This window comes from Puma concolor, unplaced genomic scaffold (genome assembly GCF_028749965.1).
Source record: "Puma concolor isolate L17-30 unplaced genomic scaffold, mPumCon1.1.hap2 unalloc_scaffold_77, whole genome shotgun sequence".
Taxonomy (NCBI): Eukaryota; Metazoa; Chordata; class Mammalia; order Carnivora; family Felidae; genus Puma; species Puma concolor.
In genome coordinates this window covers 103,853-116,755 of record NW_028240288.1, presented here as the reverse complement: position 1 = coordinate 116,755, position 12,903 = coordinate 103,853, and the positions used below count along the sequence as shown (strand labels likewise).

Below are 12,903 nucleotides of genomic sequence, written 5' to 3'. Positions count from 1 at the left end.
GTCTCGCTGCCCCGCCCGCTCCTGTGTTTTTGGATCCACCCACCCAGCCCCCACCCTCCAGTCCCCAGGCGCCAGCCCCCGGTCCCGCCCTCGCCGCACCCCCCCACCCCTCCGTGCGGGTGCAGTGTCAGGAAAGGTGCAAAGCTGGGGCGTGGCTTCCAGCCGGTGCAGTGGGATTTCGCCCGGTGCGGGGAGCGGGGAGCGGGGAGCGGACCCCTTGTGAAGTGCCGTGGGGTGTGCGGGCTCGGGGGGGGGGCGGGGCGGGGCGGGGCGGGGCCAGGCTAGGCCAGGCCAGGCCGCTTTGCCGGCCCGGGAGGGGCTGAGGGAGCAGTGGCCGCCGGGGTGTGTTTGGCCCCCGGAGCCGCGCTCCCCTCCCCGGGGAGAGAGGGACACACGGAGGGAGGGGGAGGGGCGGCGGGCGCCAAAGGAGAGGTCAAGGAGGCCAGAGGCAACAGGCAACAGGCAAAAGGCAAAAGCCTACAGCACCCGGTATTCCCAGGCGGTCTCCCATCCAAGTACTAACCAGGCCCGACCCTGCTTAGCTTCCGAGATCAGACGAGATCGGGCGCGTTCAGGGTGGTATGGCCGTAGACGCCGGCGGCTGCCGCTGGGCGCCTCAAGAGCCTGCTCCACGCATCCCAAGCCCAGCGGGTGCCGCGCTTCACCCATGCACGCGCCTGCCTGCCTGCCTGCCTGCCTGCCTGCCTGGCTGCCTGCCTCGCTGCCGCCGCCCTCCGCCGCGGGCCCCGGGCGGGTGGCGGAGGCGGCGCAAGAGGACCCTGGCAAGGCGCTGTGGCGCAAGCCCCGGCCTTCACCGATCCCGGGACTCTGGCAGACTGCTCCCGGCTTGGCCCCACGCCCGCCTCCGCTTCCATCCCGCACCGCACCGCACCGCACCGCACCGCACCGCACCACGTCGGGCCGCTCACTGGGAAGAGGGTGGAAGCGAGCGTGGGGCATCAGGCCGGCCGTGCCTTCTGGGCGCCCCCCCTCCCGCCGGGTTCTCAGCGCCTCCTCCCCAGTCGCAGGGCGAGCGCAGCCAGCCCGGAGGCCCCAGCGCCCCCACAGAACATCACCAGCGCGAGCCCGCAGCCCTAGCTGGGCCTCGCGAAACGCCGGGGGCCCTGGGGATGGGGGCTGGAGGGAGGGAAGAGGTCCGGGACCCAGGGAGCCCAGTCCTGTGGCGGAGTCTGTGTTTGGGGTCTCGCTGCCCCGCCCGCTCCTGTGTTTTTGGATCCACCCACCCAGCCCCCACCCTCCAGTCCCCAGGCGCCAGCCCCCGGTCCCGCCCTCGCCGCACCCCCCCACCCCTCCGTGCGGGTGCAGTGTCAGGAAAGGTGCAAAGCTGGGGCGTGGCTTCCAGCCGGTGCAGTGGGATTTCGCCCGGTGCGGGGAGCGGGGAGCGGGGAGCGGACCCCTTGTGAAGTGCCGTGGGGTGTGCGGGCTCGGGGGGGCGGGGCGGGGCGGGGCCAGGCTAGGCCAGGCCAGGCCGCTTTGCCGGCCCGGGAGGGGCTGAGGGAGCAGTGGCCGCCGGGGTGTGTTTGGCCCCCGGAGCCGCGCTCCCCTCCCCGGGGAGAGAGGGACACACGGAGGGAGGGGGAGGGGCGGCGGGCGCCAAAGGAGAGGTCAAGGAGGCCAGAGGCAACAGGCAACAGGCAAAAGGCAAAAGCCTACAGCACCCGGTATTCCCAGGCGGTCTCCCATCCAAGTACTAACCAGGCCCGACCCTGCTTAGCTTCCGAGATCAGACGAGATCGGGCGCGTTCAGGGTGGTATGGCCGTAGACGCCGGCGGCTGCCGCTGGGCGCCTCAAGAGCCTGCTCCACGCATCCCAAGCCCAGCGGGTGCCGCGCTTCACCCATGCACGCGCCTGCCTGCCTGCCTGCCTGCCTGCCTGCCTGCCTGGCTGCCTGCCTCGCTGCCGCCGCCCTCCGCCGCGGGCCCCGGGCGGGTGGCGGAGGCGGCGCAAGAGGACCCTGGCAAGGCGCTGTGGCGCAAGCCCCGGCCTTCACCGATCCCGGGACTCTGGCAGACTGCTCCCGGCTTGGCCCCACGCCCGCCTCCGCTTCCATCCCGCACCGCACCGCACCGCACCGCACCGCACCGCACCGCACCACGTCGGGCCGCTCACTGGGAAGAGGGTGGAAGCGAGCGTGGGGCATCAGGCCGGCCGTGCCTTCTGGGCGCCCCCCCTCCCGCCGGGTTCTCAGCGCCTCCTCCCCAGTCGCAGGGCGAGCGCAGCCAGCCCGGAGGCCCCAGCGCCCCCACAGAACATCACCAGCGCGAGCCCGCAGCCCTAGCTGGGCCTCGCGAAACGCCGGGGGCCCTGGGGATGGGGGCTGGAGGGAGGGAAGAGGTCCGGGACCCAGGGAGCCCAGTCCTGTGGCGGAGTCTGTGTTTGGGGTCTCGCTGCCCCGCCCGCTCCTGTGTTTTTGGATCCACCCACCCAGCCCCCACCCTCCAGTCCCCAGGCGCCAGCCCCCGGTCCCGCCCTCGCCGCACCCCCCCACCCCTCCGTGCGGGTGCAGTGTCAGGAAAGGTGCAAAGCTGGGGCGTGGCTTCCAGCCGGTGCAGTGGGATTTCGCCCGGTGCGGGGAGCGGGGAGCGGGGAGCGGACCCCTTGTGAAGTGCCGTGGGGTGTGCGGGCTCGGGGGGGGGGGCGGGGCGGGGCGGGGCGGGGCCAGGCTAGGCCAGGCCAGGCCGCTTTGCCGGCCCGGGAGGGGCTGAGGGAGCAGTGGCCGCCGGGGTGTGTTTGGCCCCCGGAGCCGCGCTCCCCTCCCCGGGGAGAGAGGGACACACGGAGGGAGGGGGAGGGGCGGCGGGCGCCAAAGGAGAGGTCAAGGAGGCCAGAGGCAACAGGCAACAGGCAAAAGGCAAAAGCCTACAGCACCCGGTATTCCCAGGCGGTCTCCCATCCAAGTACTAACCAGGCCCGACCCTGCTTAGCTTCCGAGATCAGACGAGATCGGGCGCGTTCAGGGTGGTATGGCCGTAGACGCCGGCGGCTGCCGCTGGGCGCCTCAAGAGCCTGCTCCACGCATCCCAAGCCCAGCGGGTGCCGCGCTTCACCCATGCACGCGCCTGCCTGCCTGCCTGCCTGCCTGCCTGCCTGGCTGCCTGCCTCGCTGCCGCCGCCCTCCGCCGCGGGCCCCGGGCGGGTGGCGGAGGCGGCGCAAGAGGACCCTGGCAAGGCGCTGTGGCGCAAGCCCCGGCCTTCACCGATCCCGGGACTCTGGCAGACTGCTCCCGGCTTGGCCCCACGCCCGCCTCCGCTTCCATCCCGCACCGCACCGCACCGCACCACGTCGGGCCGCTCACTGGGAAGAGGGTGGAAGCGAGCGTGGGGCATCAGGCCGGCCGTGCCTTCTGGGCGCCCCCCCTCCCGCCGGGTTCTCAGCGCCTCCTCCCCAGTCGCAGGGCGAGCGCAGCCAGCCCGGAGGCCCCAGCGCCCCCACAGAACATCACCAGCGCGAGCCCGCAGCCCTAGCTGGGCCTCGCGAAACGCCGGGGGCCCTGGGGATGGGGGCTGGAGGGAGGGAAGAGGTCCGGGACCCAGGGAGCCCAGTCCTGTGGCGGAGTCTGTGTTTGGGGTCTCGCTGCCCCGCCCGCTCCTGTGTTTTTGGATCCACCCACCCAGCCCCCACCCTCCAGTCCCCAGGCGCCAGCCCCCGGTCCCGCCCTCGCCGCACCCCCCCACCCCTCCGTGCGGGTGCAGTGTCAGGAAAGGTGCAAAGCTGGGGCGTGGCTTCCAGCCGGTGCAGTGGGATTTCGCCCGGTGCGGGGAGCGGGGAGCGGGGAGCGGACCCCTTGTGAAGTGCCGTGGGGTGTGCGGGCTCGGGGGGGGGGGCGGGGCGGGGCGGGGCGGGGCCAGGCTAGGCCAGGCCAGGCCGCTTTGCCGGCCCGGGAGGGGCTGAGGGAGCAGTGGCCGCCGGGGTGTGTTTGGCCCCCGGAGCCGCGCTCCCCTCCCCGGGGAGAGAGGGACACACGGAGGGAGGGGGAGGGGCGGCGGGCGCCAAAGGAGAGGTCAAGGAGGCCAGAGGCAACAGGCAACAGGCAAAAGGCAAAAGCCTACAGCACCCGGTATTCCCAGGCGGTCTCCCATCCAAGTACTAACCAGGCCCGACCCTGCTTAGCTTCCGAGATCAGACGAGATCGGGCGCGTTCAGGGTGGTATGGCCGTAGACGCCGGCGGCTGCCGCTGGGCGCCTCAAGAGCCTGCTCCACGCATCCCAAGCCCAGCGGGTGCCGCGCTTCACCCATGCACGCGCCTGCCTGCCTGCCTGCCTGCCTGCCTGCCTGACTGCCTGGCTGCCTGCCTCGCTGCCGCCGCCCTCCGCCGCGGGCCCCGGGCGGGTGGCGGAGGCGGCGCAAGAGGACCCTGGCAAGGCGCTGTGGCGCAAGCCCCGGCCTTCACCGATCCCGGGACTCTGGCAGACTGCTCCCGGCTTGGCCCCACGCCCGCCTCCGCTTCCATCCCGCACCGCACCGCACCGCACCGCACCGCACCACGTCGGGCCGCTCACTGGGAAGAGGGTGGAAGCGAGCGTGGGGCATCAGGCCGGCCGTGCCTTCTGGGCGCCCCCCCTCCCGCCGGGTTCTCAGCGCCTCCTCCCCAGTCGCAGGGCGAGCGCAGCCAGCCCGGAGGCCCCAGCGCCCCCACAGAACATCACCAGCGCGAGCCCGCAGCCCTAGCTGGGCCTCGCGAAACGCCGGGGGCCCTGGGGATGGGGGCTGGAGGGAGGGAAGAGGTCCGGGACCCAGGGAGCCCAGTCCTGTGGCGGAGTCTGTGTTTGGGGTCTCGCTGCCCCGCCCGCTCCTGTGTTTTTGGATCCACCCACCCAGCCCCCACCCTCCAGTCCCCAGGCGCCAGCCCCCGGTCCCGCCCTCGCCGCACCCCCCCACCCCTCCGTGCGGGTGCAGTGTCAGGAAAGGTGCAAAGCTGGGGCGTGGCTTCCAGCCGGTGCAGTGGGATTTCGCCCGGTGCGGGGAGCAGGGAGCGGGGAACGGACCCTTTGTGAAGTGCCGTGGGGTGTGCGGGCTCGGGGGGGGGGCGGGGCGGGGCGGGGCGGGGCCAGGCTAGGCCAGGCCAGGCCGCTTTGCCGGCCCGGGAGGGGCTGAGGGAGCAGTGGCCGCCGGGGTGTGTTTGGCCCCCGGAGCCGCGCTCCCCTCCCCGGGGAGAGAGGGACACACGGAGGGAGGGGGAGGGGCGGCGGGCGCCAAAGGAGAGGTCAAGGAGGCCAGAGGCAACAGGCAACAGGCAAAAGGCAAAAGCCTACAGCACCCGGTATTCCCAGGCGGTCTCCCATCCAAGTACTAACCAGGCCCGACCCTGCTTAGCTTCCGAGATCAGACGAGATCGGGCGCGTTCAGGGTGGTATGGCCGTAGACGCCGGCGGCTGCCGCTGGGCGCCTCAAGAGCCTGCTCCACGCATCCCAAGCCCAGCGGGTGCCGCGCTTCACCCATGCACGCGCCTGCCTGCCTGCCTGCCTGCCTGCCTGCCTGCCTGGCTGCCTGCCTCGCTGCCGCCGCCCTCCGCCGCGGGCCCCGGGCGGGTGGCGGAGGCGGCGCAAGAGGACCCTGGCAAGGCGCTGTGGCGCAAGCCCCGGCCTTCACCGATCCCGGGACTCTGGCAGACTGCTCCCGGCTTGGCCCCACGCCCGCCTCCGCTTCCATCCCGCACCGCACCGCACCGCACCGCACCGCACCGCACCGCACCACGTCGGGCCGCTCACTGGGAAGAGGGTGGAAGCGAGCGTGGGGCATCAGGCCGGCCGTGCCTTCTGGGCGCCCCCCCTCCCGCCGGGTTCTCAGCGCCTCCTCCCCAGTCGCAGGGCGAGCGCAGCCAGCCCGGAGGCCCCAGCGCCCCCACAGAACATCACCAGCGCGAGCCCGCAGCCCTAGCTGGGCCTCGCGAAACGCCGGGGGCCCTGGGGATGGGGGCTGGAGGGAGGGAAGAGGTCCGGGACCCAGGGAGCCCAGTCCTGTGGCGGAGTCTGTGTTTGGGGTCTCGCTGCCCCGCCCGCTCCTGTGTTTTTGGATCCACCCACCCAGCCCCCACCCTCCAGTCCCCAGGCGCCAGCCCCCGGTCCCGCCCTCGCCGCACCCCCCCACCCCTCCGTGCGGGTGCAGTGTCAGGAAAGGTGCAAAGCTGGGGCGTGGCTTCCAGCCGGTGCAGTGGGATTTCGCCCGGTGCGGGGAGCGGGGAGCGGGGAGCGGACCCCTTGTGAAGTGCCGTGGGGTGTGCGGGCTCGGGGGGGGGGCGGGGCGGGGCGGGGCGGGGCCAGGCTAGGCCAGGCCAGGCCGCTTTGCCGGCCCGGGAGGGGCTGAGGGAGCAGTGGCCGCCGGGGTGTGTTTGGCCCCCGGAGCCGCGCTCCCCTCCCCGGGGAGAGAGGGACACACGGAGGGAGGGGGAGGGGCGGCGGGCGCCAAAGGAGAGGTCAAGGAGGCCAGAGGCAACAGGCAACAGGCAAAAGGCAAAAGCCTACAGCACCCGGTATTCCCAGGCGGTCTCCCATCCAAGTACTAACCAGGCCCGACCCTGCTTAGCTTCCGAGATCAGACGAGATCGGGCGCCTTCAGGGTGGTATGGCCGTAGACGCCGGCGGCTGCCGCTGGGCGCCTCAAGAGCCTGCTCCACGCATCCCAAGCCCAGCGGGTGCCGCGCTTCACCCATGCACGCGCCTGCCTGCCTGCCTGCCTGCCTGCCTGCCTGGCTGCCTGCCTCGCTGCCGCCGCCCTCCGCCGCGGGCCCCGGGCGGGTGGCGGAGGCGGCGCAAGAGGACCCTGGCAAGGCGCTGTGGCGCAAGCCCCGGCCTTCACCGATCCCGGGACTCTGGCAGACTGCTCCCGGCTTGGCCCCACGCCCGCCTCCGCTTCCATCCCGCACCGCACCGCACCGCACCACGTCGGGCCGCTCACTGGGAAGAGGGTGGAAGCGAGCGTGGGGCATCAGGCCGGCCGTGCCTTCTGGGCGCCCCCCCTCCCGCCGGGTTCTCAGCGCCTCCTCCCCAGTCGCAGGGCGAGCGCAGCCAGCCCGGAGGCCCCAGCGCCCCCACAGAACATCACCAGCGCGAGCCCGCAGCCCTAGCTGGGCCTCGCGAAACGCCGGGGGCCCTGGGGATGGGGGCTGGAGGGAGGGAAGAGGTCCGGGACCCAGGGAGCCCAGTCCTGTGGCGGAGTCTGTGTTTGGGGTCTCGCTGCCCCGCCCGCTCCTGTGTTTTTGGATCCACCCACCCAGCCCCCACCCTCCAGTCCCCAGGCGCCAGCCCCCGGTCCCGCCCTCGCCGCACCCCCCCACCCCTCCGTGCGGGTGCAGTGTCAGGAAAGGTGCAAAGCTGGGGCGTGGCTTCCAGCCGGTGCAGTGGGATTTCGCCCGGTGCGGGGAGCGGGGAGCGGGGAGCGGACCCCTTGTGAAGTGCCGTGGGGTGTGCGGGCTCGGGGGGGGGGCGGGGCGGGGCGGGGCGGGGCCAGGCTAGGCCAGGCCAGGCCGCTTTGCCGGCCCGGGAGGGGCTGAGGGAGCAGTGGCCGCCGGGGTGTGTTTGGCCCCCGGAGCCGCGCTCCCCTCCCCGGGGAGAGAGGGACACACGGAGGGAGGGGGAGGGGCGGCGGGCGCCAAAGGAGAGGTCAAGGAGGCCAGAGGCAACAGGCAACAGGCAAAAGGCAAAAGCCTACAGCACCCGGTATTCCCAGGCGGTCTCCCATCCAAGTACTAACCAGGCCCGACCCTGCTTAGCTTCCGAGATCAGACGAGATCGGGCGCGTTCAGGGTGGTATGGCCGTAGACGCCGGCGGCTGCCGCTGGGCGCCTCAAGAGCCTGCTCCACGCATCCCAAGCCCAGCGGGTGCCGCGCTTCACCCATGCACGCGCCTGCCTGCCTGCCTGCCTGCCTGCCTGCCTGACTGCCTGGCTGCCTGCCTCGCTGCCGCCGCCCTCCGCCGCGGGCCCCGGGCGGGTGGCGGAGGCGGCGCAAGAGGACCCTGGCAAGGCGCTGTGGCGCAAGCCCCGGCCTTCACCGATCCCGGGACTCTGGCAGACTGCTCCCGGCTTGGCCCCACGCCCGCCTCCGCTTCCATCCCGCACCGCACCGCACCGCACCGCACCGCACCACGTCGGGCCGCTCACTGGGAAGAGGGTGGAAGCGAGCGTGGGGCATCAGGCCGGCCGTGCCTTCTGGGCGCCCCCCCTCCCGCCGGGTTCTCAGCGCCTCCTCCCCAGTCGCAGGGCGAGCGCAGCCAGCCCGGAGGCCCCAGCGCCCCCACAGAACATCACCAGCGCGAGCCCGCAGCCCTAGCTGGGCCTCGCGAAACGCCGGGGGCCCTGGGGATGGGGGCTGGAGGGAGGGAAGAGGTCCGGGACCCAGGGAGCCCAGTCCTGTGGCGGAGTCTGTGTTTGGGGTCTCGCTGCCCCGCCCGCTCCTGTGTTTTTGGATCCACCCACCCAGCCCCCACCCTCCAGTCCCCAGGCGCCAGCCCCCGGTCCCGCCCTCGCCGCACCCCCCCACCCCTCCGTGCGGGTGCAGTGTCAGGAAAGGTGCAAAGCTGGGGCGTGGCTTCCAGCCGGTGCAGTGGGATTTCGCCCGGTGCGGGGAGCAGGGAGCGGGGAACGGACCATTTGTGAAGTGCCGTGGGGTGTGCGGGCTCGGGGGGGGGGCGGGGCGGGGCGGGGCGGGGCCAGGCTAGGCCAGGCCAGGCCGCTTTGCCGGCCCGGGAGGGGCTGAGGGAGCAGTGGCCGCCGGGGTGTGTTTGGCCCCCGGAGCCGCGCTCCCCTCCCCGGGGAGAGAGGGACACACGGAGGGAGGGGGAGGGGCGGCGGGCGCCAAAGGAGAGGTCAAGGAGGCCAGAGGCAACAGGCAACAGGCAAAAGGCAAAAGCCTACAGCACCCGGTATTCCCAGGCGGTCTCCCATCCAAGTACTAACCAGGCCCGACCCTGCTTAGCTTCCGAGATCAGACGAGATCGGGCGCGTTCAGGGTGGTATGGCCGTAGACGCCGGCGGCTGCCGCTGGGCGCCTCAAGAGCCTGCTCCACGCATCCCAAGCCCAGCGGGTGCCGCGCTTCACCCATGCACGCGCCTGCCTGCCTGCCTGCCTGCCTGCCTGGCTGCCTGCCTCGCTGCCGCCGCCCTCCGCCGCGGGCCCCGGGCGGGTGGCGGAGGCGGCGCAAGAGGACCCTGGCAAGGCGCTGTGGCGCAAGCCCCGGCCTTCACCGATCCCGGGACTCTGGCAGACTGCTCCCGGCTTGGCCCCACGCCCGCCTCCGCTTCCATCCCGCACCGCACCGCACCGCACCACGTCGGGCCGCTCACTGGGAAGAGGGTGGAAGCGAGCGTGGGGCATCAGGCCGGCCGTGCCTTCTGGGCGCCCCCCCTCCCGCCGGGTTCTCAGCGCCTCCTCCCCAGTCGCAGGGCGAGCGCAGCCAGCCCGGAGGCCCCAGCGCCCCCACAGAACATCACCAGCGCGAGCCCGCAGCCCTAGCTGGGCCTCGCGAAACGCCGGGGGCCCTGGGGATGGGGGCTGGAGGGAGGGAAGAGGTCCGGGACCCAGGGAGCCCAGTCCTGTGGCGGAGTCTGTGTTTGGGGTCTCGCTGCCCCGCCCGCTCCTGTGTTTTTGGATCCACCCACCCAGCCCCCACCCTCCAGTCCCCAGGCGCCAGCCCCCGGTCCCGCCCTCGCCGCACCCCCCCACCCCTCCGTGCGGGTGCAGTGTCAGGAAAGGTGCAAAGCTGGGGCGTGGCTTCCAGCCGGTGCAGTGGGATTTCGCCCGGTGCGGGGAGCGGGGAGCGGGGAGCGGACCCCTTGTGAAGTGCCGTGGGGTGTGCGGGCTCGGGGGGGGGGCGGGGCGGGGCGGGGCGGGGCCAGGCTAGGCCAGGCCAGGCCGCTTTGCCGGCCCGGGAGGGGCTGAGGGAGCAGTGGCCGCCGGGGTGTGTTTGGCCCCCGGAGCCGCGCTCCCCTCCCCGGGGAGAGAGGGACACACGGAGGGAGGGGGAGGGGCGGCGGGCGCCAAAGGAGAGGTCAAGGAGGCCAGAGGCAACAGGCAACAGGCAAAAGGCAAAAGCCTACAGCACCCGGTATTCCCAGGCGGTCTCCCATCCAAGTACTAACCAGGCCCGACCCTGCTTAGCTTCCGAGATCAGACGAGATCGGGCGCGTTCAGGGTGGTATGGCCGTAGACGCCGGCGGCTGCCGCTGGGCGCCTCAAGAGCCTGCTCCACGCATCCCAAGCCCAGCGGGTGCCGCGCTTCACCCATGCACGCGCCTGCCTGCCTGCCTGCCTGCCTGCCTGCCTGGCTGCCTGCCTCGCTGCCGCCGCCCTCCGCCGCGGGCCCCGGGCGGGTGGCGGAGGCGGCGCAAGAGGACCCTGGCAAGGCGCTGTGGCGCAAGCCCCGGCCTTCACCGATCCCGGGACTCTGGCAGACTGCTCCCGGCTTGGCCCCACGCCCGCCTCCGCTTCCATCCCGCACCGCACCGCACCGCACCGCACCGCACCGCACCGCACCACGTCGGGCCGCTCACTGGGAAGAGGGTGGAAGCGAGCGTGGGGCATCAGGCCGGCCGTGCCTTCTGGGCGCCCCCCCTCCCGCCGGGTTCTCAGCGCCTCCTCCCCAGTCGCAGGGCGAGCGCAGCCAGCCCGGAGGCCCCAGCGCCCCCACAGAACATCACCAGCGCGAGCCCGCAGCCCTAGCTGGGCCTCGCGAAACGCCGGGGGCCCTGGGGATGGGGGCTGGAGGGAGGGAAGAGGTCCGGGACCCAGGGAGCCCAGTCCTGTGGCGGAGTCTGTGTTTGGGGTCTCGCTGCCCCGCCCGCTCCTGTGTTTTTGGATCCACCCACCCAGCCCCCACCCTCCAGTCCCCAGGCGCCAGCCCCCGGTCCCGCCCTCGCCGCACCCCCCCACCCCTCCGTGCGGGTGCAGTGTCAGGAAAGGTGCAAAGCTGGGGCGTGGCTTCCAGCCGGTGCAGTGGGATTTCGCCCGGTGCGGGGAGCGGGGAGCGGGGAGCGGACCCCTTGTGAAGTGCCGTGGGGTGTGCGGGCTCGGGGGGGGGCGGGGCGGGGCGGGGCGGGGCCAGGCTAGGCCAGGCCAGGCCGCTTTGCCGGCCCGGGAGGGGCTGAGGGAGCAGTGGCCGCCGGGGTGTGTTTGGCCCCCGGAGCCGCGCTCCCCTCCCCGGGGAGAGAGGGACACACGGAGGGAGGGGGAGGGGCGGCGGGCGCCAAAGGAGAGGTCAAGGAGGCCAGAGGCAACAGGCAACAGGCAAAAGGCAAAAGCCTACAGCACCCGGTATTCCCAGGCGGTCTCCCATCCAAGTACTAACCAGGCCCGACCCTGCTTAGCTTCCGAGATCAGACGAGATCGGGCGCGTTCAGGGTGGTATGGCCGTAGACGCCGGCGGCTGCCGCTGGGCGCCTCAAGAGCCTGCTCCACGCATCCCAAGCCCAGCGGGTGCCGCGCTTCACCCATGCACGCGCCTGCCTGCCTGCCTGCCTGCCTGCCTGGCTGCCTGCCTCGCTGCCGCCGCCCTCCGCCGCGGGCCCCGGGCGGGTGGCGGAGGCGGCGCAAGAGGACCCTGGCAAGGCGCTGTGGCGCAAGCCCCGGCCTTCACCGATCCCGGGACTCTGGCAGACTGCTCCCGGCTTGGCCCCACGCCCGCCTCCGCTTCCATCCCGCACCGCACCGCACCGCACCGCACCGCACCGCACCACGTCGGGCCGCTCACTGGGAAGAGGGTGGAAGCGAGCGTGGGGCATCAGGCCGGCCGTGCCTTCTGGGCGCCCCCCCTCCCGCCGGGTTCTCAGCGCCTCCTCCCCAGTCGCAGGGCGAGCGCAGCCAGCCCGGAGGCCCCAGCGCCCCCACAGAACATCACCAGCGCGAGCCCGCAGCCCTAGCTGGGCCTCGCGAAACGCCGGGGGCCCTGGGGATGGGGCCTGGAGGGAGGGAAGAGGTCCGGGACCCAGGGAGCCCAGTCCTGTGGCGGAGTCTGTGTTTGGGGTCTCGCTGCCCCGCCCGCTCCTGTGTTTTTGGATCCACCCACCCAGCCCCCACCCTCCAGTCCCCAGGCGCCAGCCCCCGGTCCCGCCCTCGCCGCACCCCCCCACCCCTCCGTGCGGGTGCAGTGTCAGGAAAGGTGCAAAGCTGGGGCGTGGCTTCCAGCCGGTGCAGTGGGATTTCGCCCGGTGCGGGGAGCAGGGAGCGGGGAGCGGACCCCTTGTGAAGTGCCGTGGGGTGTGCGGGCTCGGGGGGGGGGGCGGGGCGGGGCGGGGCGGGGCCAGGCTAGGCCAGGCCAGGCCGCTTTGCCGGCCCGGGAGGGGCTGAGGGAGCAGTGGCCGCCGGGGTGTGTTTGGCCCCCGGAGCCGCGCTCCCCTCCCCGGGGAGAGAGGGACACACGGAGGGAGGGGGAGGGGCGGCGGGCGCCAAAGGAGAGGTCAAGGAGGCCAGAGGCAACAGGCAACAGGCAAAAGGCAAAAGCCTACAGCACCCGGTATTCCCAGGCGGTCTCCCATCCAAGTACTAACCAGGCCCGACCCTGCTTAGCTTCCGAGATCAGACGAGATCGGGCGCGTTCAGGGTGGTATGGCCGTAGACGCCGGCGGCTGCCGCTGGGCGCCTCAAGAGCCTGCTCCACGCATCCCAAGCCCAGCGGGTGCCGCGCTTCACCCATGCACGCGCCTGCCTGCCTGCCTGCCTGCCTGCCTGCCTGGCTGCCTGCCTCGCTGCCGCCGCCCTCCGCCGCGGGCCCCGGGCGGGTGGCGGAGGCGGCGCAAGAGGACCCTGGCAAGGCGCTGTGGCGCAAGCCCCGGCCTTCACCGATCCCGGGACTCTGGCAGACTGCTCCCGGCTTGGCCCCACGCCCGCCTCCGCTTCCATCCCGCACCGCACCGCACCGCACCGCACCGCACCACGTCGGGCCGCTCA

At 73.3% G+C, this 12,903-nt stretch overlaps 11 non-coding genes across 11 annotated transcripts; all 11 read right to left on the bottom strand.

Moving 5' to 3' along the window:
- Positions 1-474: 474 nt before the first annotated feature.
- On the bottom strand, positions 475-593 carry LOC147570961 (5S ribosomal RNA). Its single transcript, XR_015247874.1, has one exon. It is a non-coding gene; the product is annotated as a 5S ribosomal RNA (ribosomal RNA).
- Positions 594-1,667: 1,074 nt separating this feature from the next.
- LOC147570960 (5S ribosomal RNA) lies at positions 1,668-1,786 on the bottom strand. The gene has a single exon (XR_015247873.1). It is a non-coding gene; the product is annotated as a 5S ribosomal RNA (ribosomal RNA).
- Positions 1,787-2,878: 1,092 nt separating this feature from the next.
- On the bottom strand, positions 2,879-2,997 carry LOC147570959 (5S ribosomal RNA). Its single transcript, XR_015247872.1, has one exon. It is a non-coding gene; the product is annotated as a 5S ribosomal RNA (ribosomal RNA).
- A 1,068-nt stretch (positions 2,998-4,065) lies between these two features.
- Positions 4,066-4,184, bottom strand: LOC147570958 (5S ribosomal RNA). The gene has a single exon (XR_015247871.1). It is a non-coding gene; the product is annotated as a 5S ribosomal RNA (ribosomal RNA).
- Positions 4,185-5,269: 1,085 nt separating this feature from the next.
- On the bottom strand, positions 5,270-5,388 carry LOC147570957 (5S ribosomal RNA). Its single transcript, XR_015247869.1, has one exon. It is a non-coding gene; the product is annotated as a 5S ribosomal RNA (ribosomal RNA).
- A 1,091-nt stretch (positions 5,389-6,479) lies between these two features.
- Positions 6,480-6,598, bottom strand: LOC147570956 (5S ribosomal RNA). Its single transcript, XR_015247910.1, has one exon. It is a non-coding gene; the product is annotated as a 5S ribosomal RNA (ribosomal RNA).
- A 1,067-nt stretch (positions 6,599-7,665) lies between these two features.
- On the bottom strand, positions 7,666-7,784 carry LOC147570955 (5S ribosomal RNA). Its single transcript, XR_015247868.1, has one exon. It is a non-coding gene; the product is annotated as a 5S ribosomal RNA (ribosomal RNA).
- Positions 7,785-8,869: 1,085 nt separating this feature from the next.
- Positions 8,870-8,988, bottom strand: LOC147570954 (5S ribosomal RNA). The gene has a single exon (XR_015247867.1). It is a non-coding gene; the product is annotated as a 5S ribosomal RNA (ribosomal RNA).
- Positions 8,989-10,051: 1,063 nt separating this feature from the next.
- LOC147570953 (5S ribosomal RNA) lies at positions 10,052-10,170 on the bottom strand. Its single transcript, XR_015247866.1, has one exon. It is a non-coding gene; the product is annotated as a 5S ribosomal RNA (ribosomal RNA).
- Positions 10,171-11,256: 1,086 nt separating this feature from the next.
- Positions 11,257-11,375, bottom strand: LOC147570952 (5S ribosomal RNA). Its single transcript, XR_015247865.1, has one exon. It is a non-coding gene; the product is annotated as a 5S ribosomal RNA (ribosomal RNA).
- A 1,079-nt stretch (positions 11,376-12,454) lies between these two features.
- Positions 12,455-12,573, bottom strand: LOC147570951 (5S ribosomal RNA). The gene has a single exon (XR_015247863.1). It is a non-coding gene; the product is annotated as a 5S ribosomal RNA (ribosomal RNA).
- Between the last annotated feature and the right edge of the window lie 330 nt (positions 12,574-12,903).